This window comes from Camelus ferus, chromosome 3 (genome assembly GCF_009834535.1).
Source record: "Camelus ferus isolate YT-003-E chromosome 3, BCGSAC_Cfer_1.0, whole genome shotgun sequence".
NCBI classification, from domain to species: Eukaryota; Metazoa; Chordata; class Mammalia; order Artiodactyla; family Camelidae; genus Camelus; species Camelus ferus.
The window spans coordinates 63,017,346-63,044,538 of NC_045698.1; the positions used below are offsets into that span (position 1 = coordinate 63,017,346).

The 27,193-nt window shown below is 39.1% G+C and overlaps 1 long non-coding RNA gene across 1 annotated transcript; it reads right to left on the bottom strand.

The window, feature by feature from the left end:
- Positions 1 to 431: 431 nt before the first annotated feature.
- LOC116662267 lies at positions 432 to 27,070 on the bottom strand. The gene is made up of 3 exons (XR_004318312.1): positions 26,943 to 27,070; positions 6,079 to 6,082; positions 432 to 476 (listed from the first exon to the last, which is right to left on the bottom strand). It is a non-coding gene; the product is annotated as an uncharacterized LOC116662267 (long non-coding RNA).
- Positions 27,071 to 27,193: the final 123 nt, after the last annotated feature.

Here is a 27,193-nt window from a genome sequence, read left to right on the forward strand (position 1 = left end):
GACAATACTGTAGAGCTACAGTAATCAAGGCAGCATGGTATTGGTACAAAAACAGTCATATGAACCAATGGAACAGAATAGAGAGCCCAGAAATGAACCCACAAACTTTTGGTCAACTCATCTTCGACAAAGGAGGCAAGAATATACAATGGAATAAAGACAATCTCTTCAGCAAATGGTGTTGGGAAAACTGGACAGCAGCATGTAAATCAATGAAGCTAGAACACTCCCTTACACCATACACAAAAATAAACTCAAAATGGATCAAAGACTTAAACATAAGACAAGATACAATAAGCCTCCTAGAAGAAAATATAGGCAAAATATTATCTGACATACATCTCAAAAATCTACCCAAGCAATAGAAATAAAAGCACGAATAAACAAATGGGACCTAATGAAACTTACAAGCTTCTGCACAGCAAAGGAAACCATAAATAAAACAAAACGACAACCTACAGAATGGGAGAAAATTTCTGCAAATGATGAAACCGACAAAGGCTTGATCTCCAGAATATATAAGCAGCTCATATAACTTAATAGAAAAAAAACAAACAACCCAATCCAAAAATGGGCAGAAGACCTAAGCAAGCAATTCTCCAAGGAAGAAATACAAATGATCAATAGGCACATTAAAAAATGTTCAATATCACTAATTATCAGAGAAATGCAAATCAAAACTACAATGAGGTGTCACTTCACACCAGTCAGAATGGCTATCATTCAAAAGTCCACAAATGACAAAAGCTGGAGAGGCTGTGGAGAAAAGGGAACCCTCCTACACTGCTGGTGGGAATGCAGTTTGGTGCAGCCACTGTGGAAAACAGTATGGAGATTCCTCAAATGACTAGGAATAGACTCACCACATGACCCAGGAATCCAGCTCCTGGGCATATATCCAGAAGGAACCCTACTTCAAAATGATACCTGCACCCCAATGTTCATAGCAGCACTATTTACAATAGTCAAGACATGGAAACAGCCTAAACAGCCATCAACAGATGACTGGATGAAGAAGATGTGGTATATTTATACAATGAAATACCATTCAGCCATAAAAAGTGACAACATAACACCATTTGCAGCAACATGGATGTTCCTGGAGAATGTCATTCTAGGTGAAGTAAGCCAGAAAGAGAAAGAAAAATACCATATAAGATCGCTCATATGTAGAATTTAAAAAAAAAACATAAATAAAAAACAGAAACAGACTCATAGACATAGAATCTGGTTGCCAAGGGGGCAGGTAGTGGGAAGGAATAGACTGGGAGTTCAAAATTTGTAGATACTGACAGGTAGATGCAGAATAGATAAACAAGATTATACTGTATAGCACAGGGAAATATATACAAGATCTTGTGGTAGCTCACAGCGAAAAAAATGTGACAATGAATGTATGTTCATGTATAACTGAAAAATTGTGCTCTGCACTGGAATTTGACACAAGATTGTAAAATGACTATAACTCAATAAAAAATGTTTAAAAATAAAATAAATAAAATACATTCTCAAAAAAAAAAAATACAGATGGCCAACAAGCACATGAAAAGATGTTCTACATCATTAATTATTAGGAAAATGCAAATCAAAGCCACAATACCGTATCACTTCACACCTATTAGAATGACTATTATCAAAAAGACAAGAAATGACAAATGTTGGAGAGAATTTGCAGAAAAGGGAACACTTGTACACTATTGATAGGACTGTAAGTTGGTATAACCACTATGGAACACAGTACAAAGATTCCTCAAAAATAAAATTAAAAAAAAGAATAGAATTACCATATCACCCAAATATGCCGTTTCTGGGTATTTATCTGAAGAACATAAAAACACTAATTTGAAAAGACACGTGCACCCCTATGTTCACTGCAGCATTGTTTATAATAGCTTAAGACACGGAAACAACCTAAGCACCCATCAGTGGATGAGTGGGTAAAGAAGATGTGACATATATACACAATGGAATACGACTCCACCACAAAAAAGAAAGCATTTGTTTTTCACTTCATGATTTGTGGGCTGGAGAGCTAGCAGCAAAGTTTGTGTTTAGATAATTACTCAAGATTAGTACACTGTGGTAACTGAAATTTCGAACATTTTGTTGGAAGACTGGTGTTACCTAACTAAACTGTGGTGACTGAAATTCACACATATCTGAACCATGCAAAGTGAGGATTGTCTGTATTTAGAAAATTGGTTTTCCTACTGATTTGACTTGATCTCAGTTTAGTCATTGGATATTTATTTTCTTTCTGCTTTAATGGATTTATAAAACTTCTAAGAAAAGGGCTTGATGGGCTTTTTGGAGTTTAGAGGGAGTAAATCTCCAGCAAAACTCAGGTTTACGGGAGATAGAACTATTCCACTTGCCATAGAGCTTAATTTCTATTTTAAACTCCTGTTATATGAAGTAGCAAATCTGGGCATTCTATCAGTGGCTCTCATCCCTGTATTAGGACTCAGTCCAAAAATTCCCTTCTCAGGACCTACCAACACCCTTCCAGCTTCAGCCTGATTCTCTCCTCTTTTAGACATGGCCCCTCCCTCACCAGCAAACATTATAAGAGAGGGAGGATCTGGGTTCTGAAAACGAAGTATCCTTAGATGATCTTCCACATCTTCTTATCCAATGTCTGCATCTTTCTGAAACTCAAAAACCAAGAATTTACCTAATTTCCCATGGAGGGTTCTACTATAAAGACCACTTCCCCAGCAGCAGGTGCTGCAAGATTCCAACTTTAATGGGAGAAAGACCAGATGATAAAAAGCAATGGAGAAAAACATAAAAGCTAATGTGTTCCCTAAATTTTATCCCACAGTAAGAGAAGAAATACAGTGAGGTGTACTGGTTATGAGTTTAAACAAAGGTCTGTCAGCTTCTTGAATTTAAATCCATGCTTCACTGCTAAATATTACTTTATCTCATTGGACCTCAGTTGCATCATCTGTAAAACTGAGAGACCAATGGTACAGACCTCTTAAGATTTTTGTGGAAATTAAACTTTTTTTCATGAAAAGCATTTAGCATAGTGCCTGGCAGTTAGCAACTGCTCAATAAATGTTAACCTTTGTTACTAAGAGAAGCAGCCACCAGTGGATAATGGAAACTCAAATTTTTGAGATTACATATCCCCCAAATACCCTTAGAATTATACCATTTATTCTCAGCTGGCGTGTACTGCCACAAGCTTTGCAAAAACAACAACAACAACAACAACAACAACAACAACAACAACAACAACATCAACAACTAGCCCACAATTCTGTTTTGAGCTAAAAAATTAAACCTTGCTTAGAATTTTCTTTACACAAAATTAAAAGAAGAGGATTTGCTGCTTTTTAAAAAGGATTCTATGTGATCACACACTGCATGTATCCTGTGGACTAGATTAGAGTAATGAAGTGTATGAATTTCAGTAAAAAAGCATTTTCTCTTTATCACCAACAACAGAGGCAAAGATTTAGAAGACTAACAGCAGGGGCAATCATGCTAAATCCATGTGAACTAATCAGTTGAGTATGAAGGGTCAAGAATCACAAAAATTCAAATTTTTTCCTCCTACCATTTGATGGCTAATACACCTGTGAAACCTGGGAAACAGTCCTAACTGTCATCGCCTTCACCATTTCCATCATGTGTCTGGAATTACTTTCCAGAAATGTTCGTGTGTGTGTGTGTGTGTGTGTGTGTGTGTACGTGCACACACACATGTCAGTGAATACAAAGGTTGGGCAAGGAGAAAGAAATGGTTTTGAAATGACAAATAGGATATTATTTATTGGAGCATTAACTGGGTATTGACAGCTTTCCATAGTTTTCCTTACAAGTGTGGCAGATCTCCCACATACAAAATAAAGTCAAATAAATACATGAATTATCAGCATCTCCTCAGCAAGTGTACCCAGTGCGAAATGTAACGCTTGCTAAAGCTGAGCATGTGAGCAACAGAGTTAGAGGCCAAGGGTCAGGGTAAGCCCAACAACTAAATCATAGACTCAACTCTACCCTGTGATGAGAAGAATGGGGGAAGAATCTCAGCCCCTCCTTATTCTTTCCAACTTTGTACATCTGTTATTCTTGCCCATTTGACCCCTCTCCTCCTTCTTTGATGACTGCACCTCAATTTTACCTTAGGAAACAACCCCCAAGGCATAAAGTCTTCTGTAAACAAAGTTTCTTCCTCCATCTTTAGCTTAGGACCTGCTACCTTTTGCAGGAATTCAATCCTGAGCAGGCAGATGTAAGGAATGAAGTCAGCTGGGCTCATTTGTCCCAGCACTGATGCCAGGAGACTGCAACCCAAATCCCTAGAGCTGCCCTGTCCAAGCTTGGGATTTCCAGACTTCCTATTGAGCCTGAGCATTCTCTCACATTTTTCTTGTAAATTCCCTGTTGCCTAAGTCAGCTAGGATCAGTTCTGTTGCTTACAACTAAAGAACTCTAGCTCATAGGCCACTCATCCTGCCTTCTGCCAAGACTCTGCTTAAAACTGTCTGGGGTGAAGAGATTCCTTCTGTGATTACTTCCCCTAAGTTCCATGCCTCAATTAGGGATGATGCCACCAAAAGAAGAAGGAGGTTAAGCTTCCATTTCAGAGGTCAGGAAGCATGAAAGTTAGAAACAGGAAGTCATCCTATTTAGTCATAAATATGTATATTAAAGATAGAACACAAATACTAATTTTTGTTTAATAAATTTAGGTCAGAAATAATTCTTAAGGGTTGGGTTTGTTATTTTCTGGCCTTTAAATATTATCTGCTATAGACTGAATGTTTGTGTCTCCCCAAAATGTATATGTCAAAACCTAATCTCAAATGTGATGGTAGTTGGAGGTAGGTCTTGGGACGTGATTAGGCTGTGAGAGTGGAGCCCTCATGAATAGGATTAGTACCTTATAAGAGAGATCCCAGAGCACCTCCTCACCCCTCCTGCCATGTGACGACACAGCAGGAAGATAGCTATCTATCATCCAGGAAACGGGCCTATCACCAGGCACTAAATTTGCTGATGCCTTGATCTTGGACTTTCCAGCCTCCAAAACTGTGAGAAATAAATGTTTGTTGTTTAAGCCACCCAGTCCACAGTATTTTTGTTATATCAGCCCAAACTAACATTACCGAGCAGTTCTTAATCTAATATTATGCTTCATTAAGAAAAACACTTGGGTTTTTTCCATATTAAAACAAACAAACAAAAAGTAACAACAATAACAAGACACACTACTTGTCTAGAGATTCATGGTTTGTGGCAACTTGGTCAACCATCTTGGACTACAGGAACTAAAACAGCAGGTTTTGATTCATACTCTCTCACGTGAAGGAAAGGCAGGCCTTAAGGTCCCCTGAGTCTTGCCTAAGCTTCCTGGATGGACGTCCCTCTGTGCCTCTTTTTGCACAGACACACTTCTTTCACATGGCTTGACTACCAGCAGCTCCCTTTCAATTGGACAAAGAACATTGTGAGACAGTCTTCCACCAACCCCCTGAGCAGCCCAGCACGCTGTGACAAAGCACGGCCGCCTCTCTTGCAAACAGCGAGCAGAGCCCCGGACAGTAAGTTTTTAATCATTCATTCCAGAACCCTTTGAAGCTGCAAAAGTTACTATTATTCACATAACAGTAAAGATTACTAATTAACTTCCCTAGAAACTTCTTTTAAGCCTTTTAAAGAGGTTATACCTTTTTTCTAAACTTTCAACAAAATTGAACCAAGCAAAAGTTATGTTTTTTTCTTTTCTTTTTAAACAGAGTTATGCAGTAGTTTTCTCATGTTTTCCATGGTTACTGCCTTTGGTAACTAATTCTGATATTTAATACCTCTCAACTTAGCTTTTCTCTTCAGTATCAAGGACAGAGTGGGCCAGTAACTTTTTAAACTTCGACAATCCCCAAGGCCTGCTGGGTGAGAAATGAGGCACCATGCCACCCGACTTCTCCCCTGATGGGCAGAATGCTACCCCTCTTAATGCACAGGCGTCAGATCTTCACTCAGAATCACTCCCGAGTGCAAATGACCATTCTTACACCATTGTGGAATTCGGCGATCAAGCTCCGTATTAAAAACACCTCCAACGTGCCTGACATTACTTTAGGCACTGTTGTATTTAAGAAGAGCAGAAGGTAATGTTTGCCTGTAAACATGGCAGTGATCCTACCAAATTTTAAGGAAGGTATCTACTTTCCTATGAAGATCACATCTTTTTCTTTCTCTGAGGTCAGAACCTCCTTGGATCTTGCATACTGCATTGTCTTCCCATCCTTTGTAAAGGAAACAAGACATAATGGCAAAGGCAAAGTAGTGGTAATGATAATAGTGAATAATGAGTCTTGGGAGAAGACCCACAACGCAGAAGAGTGGACTCAAACCCACTTGCTGTCCCAAGAGACGATGAATTACCCTGACTCAGGTGCTTATTGTAAGAATCATATTTACCAATGTGATTATTCATTTCATTATCCCTACAAAGTGATTTCAGTTACTCCCCACTGTTTGGATACAGAAACCCTGTAAAGCTTCTGAAACAGGTAGAAGTTACCAAGAGGAAAGGAAGTCTCCAGTCTTGTACCCAAAGTGTGGCCCAGAACCACAGCACTAGCATCACCTGAGACCTGTTAGAAATTCAGAATCCTGGGCTCCACCCCACACCTACTAAATCAGAATCTGCATTCTAACAAGATCCGCCGGTGACTCCTCCACATATTAAAACTTGAAAAGTTCTGGTCGATAGCATGTGATAATTTGAAAGAGCCTTCAAAGCTACCTGGAGTTCCTGGTTGTAATTTCTAGAATGTGAAGGAGAATTTATAATGCATGTGCACGTCTTCCCTGCAGTATAGCATGAAACCCTTCTGATTTGTGACTGAAATAAGACGACATCTTATAAGATCTGTCTCTACTGATATGAATTGTCCAACAGTGAAATTTTCACACCATATATGCTTCCACTGAAAGAAAAGAATTTATGTGCTTATCAAATTTAAAATAGTTACATTTATTTTAATAACACTTAACATGAACATGAATTATGCAGCCACATTAAGGAAAGAGTAAGGAAAATAAAACCAGTTCCTATAAAATAACTTTGTTGCCCAAATGTGCCCAAAACAAAATCTTGGATCAACATGCCTTTTCTTTTTCTCTTTTCCAAAATATCCCATTAAATAGATTTAGCTTTGTTTTTCAAACTACCCTTACCAAAGAATGATTTTGTGATACACTTAAATCCATATGGCTCATTCCATTATGAAATGGCCATGAAAAATGAAGGGAAAGAATACAGTTTTTCTCCAAAGAATTTATTTGAGGTGACGAAGTAGATGAAAATGAGGCTATTTCAAGGGTTAAACTTATATTCCATGTCCTCCAAAAATCTAATGAAATTTAGGCCTCTGGGAAGGATGGAGAAAATTTTATAGAAAATGAAGACTCTAAGGAAAACAATCTCCATGGGTAGTCCAAGAGGAATGAGAACCTATCTATAGCATTCAGGATTTAGGTTAAAAAGGAGGAAAAGTTTCCTGACAATTAAGATTATCAAATGTATAAATTAGCGCTATATGGAAATTTAAGAGCACACAGTGTTAATAGTGCTTGCTTCCCTGAAGTCATGAAGTTGATTTATCCTTACTGGGGCTCTTGTTTTAACAATAATATTGTTATTGTTATTATTATGGCAGCAACGACAAGTGAGCATTAAAAATGTGCCAGGCACTGTGCTTTGTACTTTACATGCATTGTACGTGCCACTATTATACTCATTTTATAGTTGGAAAGAACTGATACTATGAGAGGTTAAATGACTTATCCAAGGTCACAAAGGCAGTTTGTGACAGGATCAGGATTCATACAAGGCAACTTCCCTCCAGGGTCAGCACACTTAACCCCTCTGCTATACTATACTGCCTCCTGATACCCATACATAGTGACAAGTCAAACTGGGACCCCAGAGTTGGATTAACTTGGTGCTGTGGTAAACAGCCTTTCAGGGAAACAATAGTTGATATTGGGAAAGACATTAAGGAGTATAAAGATAACATCTAGTTAACAAGGTGATTCAAACATCTGATTTGCTGTCAGTTCAATGTGTCATCAGTCACAAAGCACAGCCCACCAAGCTGAGAGCTGATTTAGGCTGCCTTGGGGTTTCCATATGCCAGCCACATGGCCCTCACCATATAAATACCCCCTCCAAAAAAAAAAAAAAAAAAAAAAAAAAACGAGTTCTGGAGACATTCTGAGCCTCACTCTCCATTGCATTAACCAACCATGATCTGTCGACACGTAACACGACCAGAACAACAAGCATGTCCTTTCTCTCTCTCTCTCTCTCAGTTATACACGAAACAAATGACAAAAATTTGTAACAGAAGGACCATCAGAAGAGCCTGAAACTGAGTCGATGCCATCACTACCATAATATAAATGCAGTGGACCTAACGCTTCTAGTGTCTCTCTAGATCAAACAAGGTAACATACGTAAATCCCAGCCCGTGTGCAAGACGTCAGAGGTACTCTGCAAATGTCAGTTCTTTCCTTTGCCCCCTTCTTAATTACATGGCTCTCACATACTTTATTTTACTTCTGAATTGGAGACTAGATGGCAGGATCCCTTTATAAAAAGCCAGGTGATATCCCAGTGTGAAGGAAACGCACCAGAGTCAGAAGTGACAGGGCAGCAATGGCGCTATTTATAAGATGTCTCCACTTTGTGAAAGGCAGCTCAGTCCCACAAGAGGAAAGGAAGGTGAGTGTACACATCAAGACTTAGCACATGACAGCAGACAAGATCTGAGAGCTAATGCAGAAATCTGACACCTGACCACTATAAACTGCCTTATGCTATAAGAAATCATGAATCATTTGAAGGCAGTAAATGCCTGGGGTGTACTGGACTGTTACCAGTAGCTTATAATAAACAGAAAATACCAAACTGACCAAACACCACGAAAATGACCCAAGTGTTCACAGGAAGGTCCAAATAGACTACTGATTACAGGGGGCTCAGATAACATCTTACCTTAGAAGTTTCCTTATTTGTGCTTAGAAGTCTCAAAACGGATTTCTTGGTTACAGGGAAAACTATCGATTTTTGTATTAACTTTTTAAAATTATACTTTATCTTACAAAAGGGTTACCATAATAAGTGAAAGGCTTGTTTTTCTCAGCAACTCATCCTGGAAGCAAGTCTAACATATATGCCTCTAGTGAATCAGTAGAAGGAAAACAATCTAAAAGGAATGAGAAGTTTCTTTAGCGAAGTGTTTTTCAGATTTTTGTAACTTATGCCCTCCTTTGATATGTTCCAACTTTACATGCCTTCTTTTAATGTTCTACAAAATTTAAAGCAAAATGAATATTGTTATTTGCACTGAGTCAAAACAATGGACAAAGTAATGCTTCGTTTTCAAACCACACTGTCCCGTGCCACCATTATGACACTGGAGGTGGCCGCAGAGGGGACCAGTGCGCTGCTGCTCACTTCTGTTTGAAGAATCCCTACTCTTGCACTCATCCTGAAATGCCACCGGCTTCTACAGAAAAGAAATACTCTCACTGACCAAAACAAAACAAAGACCCTTCGATTCTACTCCATGCTAAGAGATAACACCATACGGGGATGAGAACATATGCTAACATTTGATTAAAACACAACAGGGAAATAAATATCAGCACAGATTCCCTTAGAATTTAGAGTTTGACATATGTGAAAGTTCCTGGCATAGGACCTAATATAATTGTTTAACAGATAATATTTGAACACCAACCCAAATTTATCCTTAACCTGCTATCCTATGTCTGCTGCATTAATTTATAATTAATCTTACAACCATCGAAATAGTTTTTTTTTTAATATTCTGTTAAGACCTATCCATATTCTTGTGCTCTGAAAAGAAAAGAACTGTCAGAACAGGAATACACTGAGGTGTTCACATTTCAGTCAGTGTAAACCAGTAACAAATACACACTTTGTTATGAATGTTCATGGAACCAGAAATGTACTGGGTGCCTTGAACTCGAGCTCAGCACAATGGTGCAACCAAAATTAAAATCTAAGCATGTGAAGCACTTAAAAATAATGGTAGTTTTTACTTGAGTTAGTAGCATAGGGGAATTGCATTACATAATATGCAGTAAGACCTAATGTCTTAAAAATCTTAACCTACCCCAAAGTCACACTTAAAGGCAGCTGTCCTCTCCCGTCTCCCCTTTCCCCTCCTTCCTTTCCACAAATTTGCCCAGATTACTTCCTCATCTCACCCTGGTACTAATTCTCTTCACCTCCTTACTTCTCTCTCCATCTTTACCCTCTTTAGAAGAGAACAAAAGAGAAAGGACTGCATATACTGATCTGAACTCCCTTGTCTGAAATGTTTGAAGCCATATATATTCAGAAACTCAGAACTTTTCAAATTTTAAGCTTAGCATGATGCATATACTACATATAAATTCAGTGTCTGGAAAAGCATCCTGAAATTAAGCACATTAATATTTAGGCAGTGAAATATATGAATATTTATATTAAGTGAGTTAAGTAAGTATCACACATAGACTATACGAGCTTAGGTCAGGTTTGGGGCAAGTGAATTTGCCAGAAAAGATTTTTGTTTTCAGAGCTTTGGTAGTTTCAAAATTGCAAAAGAGATTATAAATCTGTACTTCTAAATTAACATTTTTCCTTTTATTCCTGACACATATAACTTTATTAATAGCCAATTAAGGTTATTAAGAATGATGGAATTGTGTTACCAAAGGGAAGGGTGATCCACTGAGCACCTACTATGTTCCAGGCACTATTCTAGGTTCTGTACCTGGTGAACAAAATACATTAAAATCCAGCTCTCACGGGGCTTGCTTAAATTCTGGAAGGGAGCAGGCGGGGCTGGGGTGGAGAAAGGGACATAAGGAACAAACAAGCAAATGAAAATCTAAGACCTGGTAGCTAAAGATGCAATGAAAAAATATATGAAGCTGAGAAAGGGCATAAAGAGTGGGAAAGCATGGGGAAGTGGTCCAGGAAAGCTTCTCTGGGAAGTTAAAATTTGAATGGACACTTGAAAGGCATGATGGAGTCAACCTTGTGACTTTCAGGAGGAAGTGTATTCTAGGCTGAGGAGACAGCAAGTGCAAAGTTAAGGTAGGGAGGTGGCGGAGGTGAGGGGGAGGAGCAGTGGTTGAGTGTCCTGAGGGACAGGGAGAGTGATAGACTTGGGCAGGTGACTGGAGCCCTGTTGACTCAGTGACGGGAGGAGGAAAGACAGCCAGACAGTGACGGAGGGCGAGAAATGCAAGTCAAGCAGGGAGCAGGACGAGGTCAACGAGGGGCCGCCAGGCTGCCACGGAGGCCGTGCTGAGTCTCTAAACAAGCACGGTGGGCAGTGCAGGAGGGCAGGAGGACGGACAGCAGAGGCCAGGCCCCCGCACTGCGAGGACGATGGGGGAAAGGAAGTGAACAGCTTACGGAGCTGCTGACCAAACTGAAGGCTTGGCAGCAGGACAAAGAAGAATCCACGCCGAAAGGTGGGCTCTTGGGCAAAACAGGTCCAACAGCCTGGGGGAAATTAGTACTGAGTTAGCCAGATACTGACTGTCCTACACAGAGTCAGGATGAGTTCTGCCAGCTGGAGCAGGGACTGGCAGGAGGGGAGTGGGATCGTTACAAAGCTCCTCTCCTATTTCTGAGGTCAGGGATAAAGTTTCTTAATATTTGGTTCTTCCACATACCTAAGGAGTCCTGAAGCAGTCACAGAGCCCTGGGAAAACAGCAAAATGTCTTCTGCATCCTCTGATGAAAAATGGCATTTGATAACAAGGTAAGGAAACAGCTGTGGTAGTAACACAGCAGGAAGGATGGATCTTTGGGAAGAGTATGTTGGTCCACAGTAATAGAGGAAAGAAAAAACCTGCCATTCAATAGGAATAATGATGCCCCCAGAACGACTGTTAGTAATGATAGTAAGAAAACAACCATGAAAATGATCATTATTATTAATTTCCACTTATTTAATTACCACTGTTTGCCAGGCACAGTGCTAGGCACTTCACATACGATTTCTCAACCTCACAGCCACGAAGTGCTCAAAGGACAGATAGGTGGTATTATTTCTTGGTCTCGTTTACTGGCCACTGTCACTCTGAGTCTGAACCCAATTAAGAAATAAGACGCAAGTACCAATGTAGATTAAAATGTCAGTTTTAATCCTGAAAAACAAAACTAGAAAACGTGACTGTCAAATGGGGTTCTTAATCTCCAAAGGGGATGGCTTCCTCCACAAGTGTAAGACCTTTTCCTGTAAGCTTAGTTCAGAGCAGGGAAAAAAAAAAAAAACAGATGCTGCATTCTCCAGAAGAGAGAGAGAGAGAAAGGGAGAGAGATCAAGCAAACTACTTAATCAATAAATGATTCCCTTTTCCAGCTGGAAATATGTGCAAAGAATAGTTCCTCTTTTTCCTAGGGAGGGCAAGTTCCTTCTCTGTATGGAAGAGTGGGGAATAAAAGCCACTTTGGTCTTTTTATACACATTTTATAGACAAGCCAACTGCAGTTCTAAAGTGTAAGTAACTTGTCCAAGTCATAAAGCTGGGAGGTAAAAGACAAGTCAGGATTTGAATTCAGTCTGACTCAGAAGTCCTAACTCTTTTCACTACGTTACTTTAAAAAACTATTCAATTATTCAATCCTAAAATTTATATGAAACCACAAAGTCCTCAAATAGCCAAACCAATCCAGAGAAAGAACAAAGCTGGAGCCATCAAACTTCCTTATTTGACACCATATTACAAAGCTATAGTAATCAAAACAGTACAAGACTGGCATAAAATTAGATACATAAATCAGTGGAACAGCATCAAGAGCCCAGAAATAAACCCATGCATATAGAGTCAACTAATATTTGACAAGGGAGCTAAGAATACTCAGTGGAAAAAAAGAAAATCTCTTCAACAAATGGTTCTGGGGAAATTGGATATTTACATGTAAAAGAATGAAACTGGACCCCTTTAAACACGAACCATAAAGTTTAACTCAAAATGGATTAAAAGACTTAACTGTAAGACCTGAAATGATATAAATCCTAGAAGAAACATTAGGAAAAAATCTCCTTGCCATTAGTCTTGGCAATGATTTTTTTCAATGTGACACCGAAAGCACAAGCAACAAAATCAAAAACAAGTGGGACAATATCAAACTAAAAAGCTTCTATACAACAAAGGCCAATAAAATCAAAAGGCAACCTGCAGAATGGGAGGAAATATTTGCAAACCACACATCTCATAAGGGGTTACTATCCAAAATACATAAAGAACCCTTTCTCCAGCTGGCTTATTTCACTAAGCATAATATCCTCCAGATTCATTCATGTTGTTGCAAATGGCAAAATTTTATTCCTTTATATTGCTGAATGGTATTCCATTGTGTCTGTATATGTGTGTGTGTGTGTGTGTGTGTGTGTGTGTGTGTGTGTGTGTGTGAACATGTATATATCACATCTTTATTGCTTCATCAGTTAATGGACACTTAGGTGGCTTCTATAGCATGGCTATTGTAAATAATGCTGCCATGAACATTGGGATGCATGTATCTTTTCAAATGAGTGCTTTTGTTTTCTTCAGCTTTATAGCCAGGAGTGGAATTGCTGGATAATATGGTAGTTCTATTTTCAGCTTCTTGAGAAACCTCCACACTGTTTTCCACAGTGGCTGTACCAAAATTTACATTCCCACCAACAGTGTGCAAGGGTTCCCTTTTTCCACATCCTCGCCAGCATTTGTTATCTGTGTTCTTTTTGATGATGGTCATTCTGACAGGTGTAAGGTGGTATCTCATTGTGGTTTAGATTTGCATTTCTCTGATAATTAGTGATTTTGAGCATCTTTTCATGTGCCTGTTGGCCATCTGTAGGTCTTTTTTGGAAAATGTCTGATCAGGTCTTCTGCCCATTTTTCAATCGTGTTGTTTGTTTTGCTTTTTCATGTTAAGTTGTATTAGCTGTTTATATATTTTTTGACATTAACCCCTTATTGGTCATATCATTTGCAAATACTTGCTCCCATTCAGTAGGTTGTATTTTCATTTTGTCAGTGGTTTCCTTTGCTGTGCAAAGGCTTTTAAATTTAATTAGGTTCCATTTGTTTATATTTGCTTTTGTTTCCTTTGCTTTAGGAGACAGGTCCAAAAAGATATTGCTATGATTTATGTCAAAGTGTGTTCTGCCTATGTTTTCTTCTAGAAGTTTTATGGGTTTTGGTCTTACATTTAGGTCTTTAATCAATTTTGAGTTTATTTTTGTATATGGTTTTAGAAAATGTTCCAATTTCATTATTTTACATGTAGCTGTCTAGTTTTCCCAGCACCACTTATTGAAGAGACTATCTTCCCCAATGCATATTCTTGCCTCCCTTGATGTAGATTAATTGATCATAAGTGTGTGGGTTTATTTCTGGGCTCTCTATTCTCTTCCATTGATGTGTGTCTCTTTTTGTGCCAGTACCATACTGTTTTTATTACTGTAGCTTTGTGGTGTAGTCTGAAGTCAGGGAGAATGACTCCTCCAACTCTATTATTTCTCAATACTGATTTGGCTATTCAGGGTCTTTTATGCTTCCACATAAACTTTAAAATTATTTGTTCTGAGTGAAATAAGTCAGACAGAGAAAGACAAATACTGTATGTTATCACCTATACATGGAATCCAAAAAATAAAACAAACAAATGAATATAACAAATCAGAAACAGATAAACATATATAGAAAACAAGCTAGCTGTTACCAGTGTGGAGAGGGGAGGGAGGAGGGGCACGATAGGGGTAGGAGATTAAGAGGTATAAACTACCATGCATAAAATAAATAAGCTACAAGGACATATTGTACAGCACAGGGAATATAGCTAATATTTTATAATAACTTTAAATGGAGTATAATCTATAAAAATTTTGAATCACTATGTTATATACCTGAAACCAAAATAATATTGTAAATCAACTATACCTCAATAAAAATAAATTTAAAAAGAACTCATACAACTCAACAGCAAAATAATCATCATCATCATCATCATCCAGCTTAAAAATAGGCAGAGGATATGAATAGACACTTTTTTCAAAGAAGACTTCAAATGGCCAACAGGTACATGAAAAGGTGCACAACACTAATCATCAAGGAAATATGAATCAAAACCACAATGAGGTATCCCCTCACACCTGTCAGAATGGCTGTTATCAAAAAGACAAGAGATGACAAGTGTTTGTGAGGATGTGGAGATAAAGGAATACTTATGCACTGTTGGTGGGAATGTAAATTGGTGCAACCACTAGGGAAAACATTAGAAAGTTTCCTTAAAAAAACTACAAACAGAATCACCACACGATCCAGGAATTCCACTTCTGGGTATATATCTGAAGGAAATGAAATCACTATCCCAAAGAAGTATCTGCACCCTCCTGTTCATTGCAGTCAGTTTTATTTACAATGACCAAGACATGGAAGCAACTTAAGCACATATCAACAGGTGAATGAATAAAGGAAACATAGTATACACATATATACAATGGAATATTTTTCAGCCATAAAAATAGAATGAAATCTTGCCATTTGTGACCACATGGATGGACTCTGAGGGCATTATGTTAAGTGAAATAAGTCAGAGAAAGAAAAATACCATATGATCTCACTTATTTGTAGAATCTTAAAAAAAAAAAAAAAAGCATTCATAGAAACAGAGAACAAATTGGTGGTTGCCAGAGGCAGTGGTTGAGGGTAGGAAATTGATAAAAGATGGCCAGAAGGTACAAACTTCTAATTATAAGATAAGTAAATTCTGGGGATGTATTGCACAATATGTGACTATAGCTAACAATACTGTACTATATATTTGAAAGTTGCAAAGAGAGTAGATCTTAAATGTTCTCATCACAAGAAAAAAAATCATAATTCTGTGAGATGTTGGATGTTGGCTAAACTTACTGTGGTAATCATTTCACAATATATACATATATCAAATAATTATGTTGTACATCTTGAACTTACACAATGTTATAGGTCAATTAATAAAACTGGAAAAAATAATTTCATTAAAAAATTAACTCGAATTTTTAAAAATTCTTACAAAGGTAACAAAGGATCACTGTAGAGACTACAAATAAGATATAAAAAATAAAATAAAATAAAATAAAAGCACCCATAATCATCCAGAGCCTTTGTATATATTTTGATGTACAGCCTCTTTGCCTTTATACAAGGTGGCCTGTCTGAAAAAAGGCTTAAATCAGATTATTACTGGGAAATTTCAGAGGGAGTTGGAGGACAAGCACCGTGAGGGAGACAGGGCTCAGGGCCCAGAGCATGAAGCTAGTAAGTAGTTCCTGCAGTCTCCAACACACTGGTCCTCAACATCTGCCTGCCAGAAGTCAGGGCTCACCTTGGCAAAGCCAGCATCCAATTCCTTCCCCATTTGCTCCACCTGGGTATCTGACTGAGGTCCCTCCCTTCCTCTGGCACCTGAAGTCAGAAAGCTGCCTCATCCATCATAGTCCTTTCAGTTTCCAAAGCCTCATACCTGTGCTCTTGCCTGTTTGGCTATTCCTCTTCAGCTCCCCAGGCGCCGGGTTGCTGGCAGTTGCCTGGTTTTGGACCACCTCCTCATTTGAACATCTGGAATTAGAGGCTCCATCTCTCTTAAATGTCTACTGGCTTCCAGCTCACTACTTGCTCTGATCCTCACTCTTTTGTTGCTTCCATAGATAATTCTAACACCTGGCTTTCAGTACTAGGACATCCCCAGCCTGCTGACCTCTCAAAACCAGATTTTAACCAGAGTCTAACCCATCCCCAAACCTACCATCTATCCAGGCTCTTCTCCAGGCCTGGATTTCACAGTCCCAATGCTCTTCAATGTCCACAATCAGTAGCTACCAATGTCCCTGGGTTGACACCAGTCTTTGCTACTTCTGCCAAAAGTCTGGTTAGAAACTAAGGATCAAACATATTTCCAAATCTGTAAATCTTATACAGTACTTTGTTCTTATTGAGAAGTGGCATCTATTTCCTATCACCAGGAGAGATGAGAACACTGCTGCCCCCTACATCTTGGTACCTAATTCACCAAGGAAAACACAGTGTAGTCAGGCACCAGAAGGAACACTACTTCACTCACATAAAGAAGAGGCAGAGCGCCATCAGTTTCAGCAGTGAGCACTGGTCCCCCACAGCCAATGGTTATTCCCAGCAGTCACAGGGCCACTGGCCCGCGTGCACCCCTCCTGTCCCACAGAATGAAGGACCCCATCCTCTTCAGGGACTGATACAGTAGTGGGGTTGGCCAGGCGCCACATGACACACGTGTACACAGAACAAAGGAGCACACACGGAGCGTGAAACGGAGAGCTGCACCCCTGCAAGGTGAGCAGTCCAGCACAGGCCCTCATGATAAGGAAGGCTCCAGACCCAAGGTGGCCCACGCTCATGAAGAGGAGTGGGGCCCAGAGACTGCACACATGAGACGGCCTTTCCCAACAGGCCTACTTTTCAGAGTTCCTCTACGTAGAAATGTATTGTTTGCATTGTGTCTTTAAATGTGTAATCATCCCTGAGTGGAATTTAAAGAATGCTTTTCTGTATTTGTTTTCAGCACAACTCTGTATGATACAGATTCTCTTAAACTTGCCTGAGGCCATACCTTCCCCTCTTCCTGAAAATAAGCCATTGACTCACCATGAAACTGTTAACCAAGTGCTTTGGGCTGTCACTTACAAGATTATAAACACTAAATGGAATAAATCTGGACTAATTAGAATGATTAGAAGTAGAATTATTATATTAGAATCAAATCAAGTAAGTTAAAATTACTGATTAAAATGAAGAGTTAGCTATGAAAAATGTTCAAATCAGTGCCTGCATTTACAATTTGACTAAAACATCTATAAGTTTTCTAGAAAGAACTTTAAAAAAATCAGTCCCTGAAGTCCACACCACGACTACATTCAATGTCATTGACATGGCAATGAAGAACTCCTCAATGGGGCATTTCTAGTTACAAGCAGTTAGGGAATCAATGCACTGTAATCAATGTAAACTGCCCGCCTCACCCTGAGACATACTTTCATCCAGGTAGGGAAGGAGACTGGACCATGGATCTGAATCCCAAGTGGAGGAAGGGGGAAGAGTCTTGAATTCCCTCACTGTCCAGATTCAGGTGGCCTTGGGATACGTACCAAAGATCTTAAGAAACTTGGAAAGGATCATCAAACCACTGTAATGCACGCTATTCTAAATTCAGCTTTGAAATCACTTCTTGGAACTGCACTAAATAGGAGCACCTTCAAACCTGCAGAATACAAGCACGTATAATTAGGTAAGTACCAGATTTGTTCAGGTTGTGGCAGAATGAAAGAATCGTGTGGTTTTACTGAGTTAGTGTATGACTTATTAGAGCCTTGGTCTCTAAAACATCACCAGCAGTGTAACGATGTCCAGGATGGTTATAAGTTAGCAAGGAGCTAACACACAAGTTTTTGTAATCAGTGAAGCATCAAAGATCTTTGAAAATCTAGCAGGAGGTTAATTTGCCCTCAAGCACAGTTGAATCAAGCTGAAGAAGGACCTCAAGGAATATGTTTATCACTCCTGAGGTGTTCTTTTAACACGAAGCCCACGACCTGGGAAACAGGCAGACTGGAGCTCTAGAAAATCATATGAATTCCTGGCCAGGAAAGTGGCCCTTGTCCCATTATCCAACACCAAGAGCACAGCATTTATCCACATAGTAGGGACGGATATACAAAACAAGCTTTTCTTTGTGACGCGAAAAACAGACAAACAAAAAATCAGTAAGTCTGCTTTTCTTTCACCCTGTTCAAATGTTTGGGATTTTCTAGCACCGTGCTAGACCAGCTCTATACCTGACTGAAATAACCCAAGAGGAGGATACAGAGGGAAGACCAAATTCAGAATGCTCTGTGGAAGTACATCTGTTTCATATGAGACACACAATCTGTCTCATTCCAACCTGCATTTCTGGGTCACTTGAGACATTTAAACTGCACTTATAATTAACAGCTATTTTTAAACAGCGAAAAAATAGAGCACTGGTAAGGTACAAAAGCATTAAAATTGCCCCAGTTTCGCTTTTCAATAGGACACACTACCGCAATATGCTTCAAGATCAAAGAGAGCTCAGAGAAAGAGAGAGAGAGAGAAAGAGAGAGACAAGCCGATCAGTGGGGATAAATTGTTCCCATTATGATGGTGTAAGAATAGGGTTCTTTCAATTGAAACAATTTAATAACCACATTCATTACATTGGTGTCCACTTGGTTTTATCTGAGCGGTTTTTGCATAACTTGGGAGCAAGTTCAATTGAGCTTATTCTCTAGAAATTAAGATGTGCAGGGTTTGACATTCAGAAATTAAGCACTAATCGTCGACCAAGCAGTTGTCTCGAGATTCCCCCTGGATGCAGCGAGATCTGCCTACCACTAATTATGTCAAATGTAAATGCATTCTCTTAAAGACCTGTCCCAAATTTCCATTAGCTCATTTAAAGGCAGTTAAGGTTATATTAGGATGATGATTGGATATCAGAGTCTCTTCTTTGGAATATGTTTATAAATTCACTTTGCAAAGCATCACTTGCATAGCATAAGTATAGCGTTGCCATCTGTAAACTTGTTTTTCCCTCAGCTATCAACAGAGGAAATCTTTCAGAGCACTCTTCTGATATTCTGTGAGATCAAGACAACCAGACAGAATCACGACAAACACTGGAAGGGCTGATTTGATGAACAAGGGCATCACTGATTTAGAAGGAAAAAAAATCTCTGATTTTCCAGGGTTGACTTCAGCTCTGGATATCTGTATACTAGAAAAAGTAGTGGATTTTTTGCCAACTAGCTTTCCCGAGAATGGTTACATTTGCCAGTTCTCAACTGCACTGTGGAGCATAATGTGTCATTTGAAGTGTAGTTTATCCTAAAGTGCTGTTTTAAAAAAGATATTAGCCATGGAGCTGTAGAAATGCATACAGAAGAAAACCCAGGGTTTACATATGATGTATTAGACATACACAATCCATTCCTGTCTGCTACCCTCACTAGGAGCTAAATCATGTACAGGAAAAGTTAAAAGACATTTCCCAGTGTACCCTCAATCCTTCTTTGTTTTCCTATTGCTGCCAAACAAGTGCAGAGTAAAGAATTGTTGAAACATACATTGGGTGGCAACTTCATAATAGCTGCACTCCTTTCCTCCTTTTTTCCCAGAAGACACAGTGCAAAAACTGAGATGTTACCCTTACCTCTACAAAAGCTTTTAAATAATGGCTTTTCCAGGAGCAACTACACTTCTCTCACTAGACCATTTCCCCAGATGGGATTTGCAATATAAAACCACCATAGATTGGCTTATTGAGGAAAGAAGATAGACTTGTACAAATCACCAGGAAGATAAATAAGCTATAGAGATCAATAAATAAAAGCCAAGCGGAAAAAAAAAAATCAAACTCCAGCATTCCAGACCAATTAAGATGTTATTTACTGCCCATGTGATTGTAACTTCGATGCTCTCCTTCCTCGTTTTCACACTATAGGCATTTGTTCTGCTGAGAGAAAGATATATAACCGATGTGTAAATAGAAAATGATCTAGATAGATTTTATGTCCCATAAAACTGTTAATCTGTGCTCCACATTAAATATAAAGTACATTTTTTATTTAGACACTGCACTGGTATAATTAAAATAAAGTACACTCGCTTTATTTTTTCAGTAAGTCATTTCCAACCATAGAGATCAAATAACAGTGCAACAGCAGCATGAAATGTGGTTATAATAGCCTGAGACCACATTTCCTGAAACTAAAACATTGGAGATAATAGTGTGAAGGTACAAATTAAATGCAAATAAAACAGATTCCCTATTGTTGCTAATCCCTGGATTGGGTTTCAGTGGGGAAATTTAGCTGTAATGGTTAACTTCTTTGTACAGTAATCAGTGACACGTTAGCAGTTACATTTTGAGATCACTGATGGAAACTGTCGGTGAGGGATTAAAGAAGCCTACCTGTCCACCTTTCAGGAAGGGAATGGAAGTGGCCTGGGGCAAATCAAATGAAAATACATTGCCCAGACTGCCTCCGGGTCACTTACGGCAGTTGGCAAACATTCACTGACTTGTTTCCTAACTGATGTACATTTTTGTGGCAACCTACTTTCATTTGCCAGCAGAAGCTCTTTTTGATTTCAGAGGTGTGTCAGCATGTCTTAGCAAGATCCCATTTTCTAGGATGACTGTTCTGAAAATATCTCAAATTTTAACACAAATTCTAACGGCTCGTGTTAGAATTTCTGGGTTTCCTACACTGTAATAAGCCTACATACCATGGAGATCAAGTGTGGCTGGTGTAATAGAGATGTTTTTTTTTAAGTTGGAAGCAGGATTTAAAGTAAACCTCACAGAATCACTTTTCCTCTCAGCCCAGTTTCACATGGATCTTGCTGCTAGTATTCAAAACGCTCGTTGAGCAACTGGTTTCTTAGAATTTTCAAGTACACTGACAAGGGTAGCTGTTCTGATGAGATATGGCCTTTCCCTAAATAAGTAACCAGCTCATGTTTTAGAGTTTTCCAGTAAACAACCTCTTTCTGGTCTTTTATAAAATAGCATTCATCTCCTAATTCTATCATTTGCAGCTCTCAACTTTCAGGACAGTTTTGGGCACATTACACTCTATACTGTTACACTCTGCAACTACAAACAGCAGTAATCGTGTAAGCAAAACAAATGACTTTTTTCTCACTTCCAAAAACTATCAGACACTACCAGAAAGTCTGCAGGAAGTCCCTTCCTCACCTTGAAGCCCTTATGTGTCTGGAAGAATCAAAAGCTACATTTACACAAGTTAATCCAAACTCCCCTTCCTCTCCAGAATAAGGTGCACAGAGCCCTAGGGGCACACAGAGTGACACACTGGGGCACAGGATGATTAGAAGATCAGCTTTTGCCTGCTGACACATTAAAAAGAAATGAAGCTGTACTACTTGTACATATACTATTAATATAGACAACAGTGAAGTTTAGAAGGAAATGTACATATATTAGGGTGAATACTCAAGATTTTTAAACTATTTTCATGCATGATTTTTAAAGTTTGGAGACTACTAGGCCGATGACTGCTATTAATCCTTCAAATTTGGTATGAGAAAGAACTCTCAGAGACTCCATGTAGTAGGCAGACTAACGCCCCCTTCTCTCTCTCAGGATTTCCAGGTCCTCTTCTCCCAAACCTGTGAATATGATACCACAGGTGGTGAAAGAAACTCCGCAGATGTCACCTAGGGTACAGACCTTAAGATGGGAAGATTATCCTGGATTATCTGGGTGGGCCCAATCTAATCACACGAGTCTTCAAAGATAGAGAACATTTTTTGGCTGCAGTAAAAGAGAGAGAGATGACAATGGAACAGGGTCAGATAGATGCCATGTGAGAAGACTCCAACTCCCCATTGCTAGTCTTGAAGATGGAGGAAGGAGCTACAAGCCAAGGAAGGCAGGCAGTCTCTAGAAGCTAGGAAAGGCAAGGAAAAGGATCCTCCCCCAGAGCCTCCAATAGGAATGCCACTCTGTCAACAAGTAATTTTAGCCCAGTAAGACCTCTGACCTACAGAACTGTAATAATAATCTGTGTTATTTTAAGCCACTAAATTTGTGGTAATGTGTTATAGCAGCAATAAGAAACATATACACTCCATCTGCCCTAACTAATTCTGAATGCCAGCATATTAGAACAGATCTAAGTACTACACCAAATGGATTCAAGTTGCAATCACTTAAACAGTTTTTGGCCAATAACTCCTGAGTGTACATCACTAGGAAAACAAATCATGACATAAGTTGATTAAATAGTATTTGCAAGAACGGAAATAGATAGGAACAAGCTCTTCAGCCAAGAAGGGGTAAGAGTTTTCAGATACGATTTTGCAGTGCCACCAAATATCAACAAAGAGTAAAAAGGCTGACCTTGGAATAAGTTGCATTTTCACTAAATTTAAGGCACTTAGAAAATTTTAATACTCATTCCTCAGTATTGAACTTCAGAAGGTAAAATTTCCAGGAACGACAGTATCGTGCTGAAAACATTATTGTGCCAGCATGAAATAATATCATTCTGTAGGAGGTAATAAGGGCATAAATTATGTCAAATTGTATTTAGTTCATGGATGCTACTGTGCTTCTTATGGGCAGATACAGCTAACAGGCAAAGAACACCTGCCTGTCTCCCTCAGAAAATTAAAGTCGTGTGCACAAACAGCAGTCTAAGAAATTAGGGAACTGTTTGTGGCAAAATGACAATGTGCCGTGTTATAGATACATCTCCTAAAGAAACGGAATATCTCTTGTTACAGCAAAACATAATCTTCCTCCTGGTCTTGGTCATCGTAGAAAGAACCATTAAGCCATTTACATTACAAGTGGTGGCTTCTACTCCGGTTAGGTAATATAACGTGCTAAATGAACTTGCCGCTATGCTATACAGTGCTCCATTATGGGCTCTAGCTATTAACTGGCTTGGGGTCATCGGTCACTCCAGTTAACGTGAGGAATCTATTCTCCTTCAAGCAAAATGCTCAATAGCATCTCCTGTTGAAATGGGTCAGATTCAAGCAGCATGTATCAAGCAACATGTGCCAACGTACATGTGTATGAGTTCCCCTGCAATTATTTACTTAGGACGAAAAAACAGACTATTTTGTAAAGTTTAAAGAAAGTAATTACAGACGTCATTGTGTACCAAAGTTGTTTAAAAGGCCGAAGAAAACGTGGCAGGAGGAAAATGCAAAGCTCTATAAGCCTCATTGTGACTTAACCCTTCTGGAGCCAAAGCACTAAGGGGGACCAGCCACCTTTCTCTTCTTTGCCCCTGTCTGAACATGCATATAGAAGACACTGCAAACAGAACCATCTCTTTTGCTACAACCTGAGTAATAATGTGCTCAGTTAATCTATACAACATAGAGCCATCCTCTCAAAAAGTAATTCACTTCTTTAAAAACTGGAAGGAAAATAAATATGGTGCAGTAAAATTGTTGAGTAGAGGAATCTATCTGGACATTTCACAAAACATTTCATTATGCTGACAATTCCCAGAAGTGCTCTCAAGAGTGCTTTAAGCTGAGGATTACTGCACTGGAGCTGATGGACTTTTTTTGTAGCCCCTTTAAAAGGCAGTGAACCGTTTTTCTATTTTATTTAAATAATGCCCCTTAAAATGGATTTTTAGAGGTATAATAACTCCTTAAGAGTCAGTTATGCTAAACAGTTTCTCTTGATAGAAATGTTGTAAAACTCGTTAACTGCACAATTTCAGATGCCGGCTTGGTGAACACTAACTGACATGTGAATGACCAGAGTTTGTAAAATAAATTGCAATAGTTGTTGTATCACACAGCTAGCACTGCACAAGCTGGAGGCCACAAGGGGCTCCAACCTGACAGAAAATTACTTCAAGATGAATGAAAAGTGCTTGTTTCTCTTTATTAGTTTTTAGAGAACAATGAAAATGTTGAATTGTTTACAGAGGGCTGATTAAATGTGGTCAGTGGGGCCACGTCCCTACTGCTAACTGTTGGCCTCCCCTTCCCGCTGGCCCCCAACCTACATACTCACACATCACGCTCTCCAATCACCCACCCCCACCCTTTGCTCCCTGCCACATGCATCTCCTTATAGGCTATTATAGCTGCACATCTGTGTGTGAAATGTGCTCATTCCGACATTCCACTGCTGCTCGGAGCTGCAGACGCCTTTGTTAGGTAAAACACTGTTGTCAAGCCTAACAAGCAGGTCATGCAATTTGCTGGACACTGTGGCAGAGAATAGCCCAGGATGAATTGCTTCGGCCTCAAACAATGCCCAGTTCCATATTGGAATACATATGTATTTCTTTCATTGTGCAGCACTACAAAATGTTATGACTTTTTTTTAAGACTTTGATTTTTAAAAAAAAATGTTTCTAGAGTTAGACTACCACAAAATAGCCTGTTTGTTGTATTTACTTAGGCTAACTACTGTCTTAGGGCTAAAGGAAAAGGCATGAAGTGCTTTAATTGATCATTTGTGGTTTAAACCCCATTTCTGTTTTACCAGAAAGCACGGAGAGAGGAAAGGCACTGGCTGCTCTCTCAGCTGACTGGAGTACTTAAAGGGGTGGTCAAAACCAGAGCATTTAGGAGGATGTTGTGGAGAAGGATTCTCACTTTATATTTCCACAAAGTAAACAGCCCTGGATGGAAAGAAATATGAGAACTCATTAATAAGCATATGCCAAGCAGGAAGAAAACAGTCTTTTTACCAGCCCGAGCTAAATGAATCAGATCCAGAAAATGTTCTGGTAAACTAAAAAATTAAGGAAAGGCAAATCCCTGCCATTTCAGCTCGACAAATAGCCTTCCATGGCTCATTCCCTTCCTCGGTCCCCACCTCTCCCTTACACACACACATGCACACACATGCACATACACACATGGGGGATAATCAGCAGTAACAGAGAACAGTTCAAATGCTATTTGTGGCATTCTGACACAATACAGAGCACACACCCCTAATGTGCAAGCAGGAGTCTCTTCCCCTCTGTGCAGAACATGCATTCTGAGCCTATTATGTGTATAAACAATGGCATATGTAATTACCTTCCTAGGGTGGCAATTATTCCTCAGAATCAACAACCAGACTTAAAGCATGTTCCCCCAAAACACATTTGGAGATTAATTCTGGGTCGGTTACATCAGGCTTTGATTTATCATATGATGTTAGGCCATGTTAAAAAAAGAAAGTTAAAAAAAAAAAAAACATTATGAGGTAAAGGCTAAAGGTTTGACTCAGATTGGTCTGTTTCCAACTTTGCTTTCTCCCAGTTGCTCTTCCCTCCCCCATTCTCAAAACAACGGTGATTTGCTGGATTTTATCTGTTAGACAGTCTGCTGTTCAGGAATACTAAATGCAATTAATCTGGACTATGTCCAGATTTGACCTGCTCCCCAACCCTCGGGCAGTAAGAATTTCTCCTGGGATACAGCAGAGGGTAGGGGTTAATAGTTTAGGCTCTGAAATCTAAGAGATCTGGATTTAGATCCCCATGACTTAAGCAAGATACATGTCTCTGCACTGGATAATACCCACTTCAAATGGTTGTTGTGTGGTTTAAATGAGATAATTAAGTGAGAGGACATGTGTAAAGCACTGAGCTCAGCGCCTGGCACATCATGAGTACCCAGTGAATGGAGTGATTGCTTTTCTACTGATGGACAAGCCAGAGGAGAAGCGGGGCAGCCCAGCCAAAGCCCCGTCCCTGTGCAGAATAGGGGGAGGCGCAGAAGCAGAATGGACACTGGTACAAATGACAGGGCTGAACCGCTGAATTCAAGACACCAATTAAGAGGCCAAGGGGACTAGATTATATATGAAATACCCAGTTGATCTGGACTTCTTCTAGACAGATTAACTGTAAACTATAAACCAATAGAGGTGCTACTCTGTTAACAAGACCCATCTGTCCTTTACAGAGCCTTACGAACCACAGATGAAAAAATCTACTTTTACAAGCCTTGATCATCAAATGTTTACTGAATACATACCTACTATGCATCAGGCACTGTACTAGGTACAAGGAATACAGAGGGGGTCCCTCCAAAAAATTTCCCAGAACAGTAAATAAATACCTACAATTTAATACAATACAGATTCCTAAGTCAGACTTCCTGGAAGCTACTTCATGCGAACTGAAAGTGACATAACAAATAACCAAAAACACCATCAGGACTTTGGGGTTGACGCAATTCATCCTATTAAGGATGAATCATATAAATAGGCCATTGGTCAAATTAGAGCTATTTCTTACTGAGGAGCAAAATAAAATGTTTAGAAATTAAATAAAAAGAAATGATTTGATATTCACAAATGATACGACTGATAATGGCTTAATTTCCAGAATATACAAACAGCTCATATAATTTAATAACAAGAAAACAAACAACCCAATCTGAAAATGGGCAGAAGAACTAAACAAGCAATTCTTCAATGAAGGCATACAACTGGCCAAGAGGCACATGAAAAAATGCTCAATATTGCTAATTATCAGAGAAATGCAAATCAAAACTACAATGAGGTGTCACTTCACACCAGTCAGAATGGCCATCATTCAAAAGT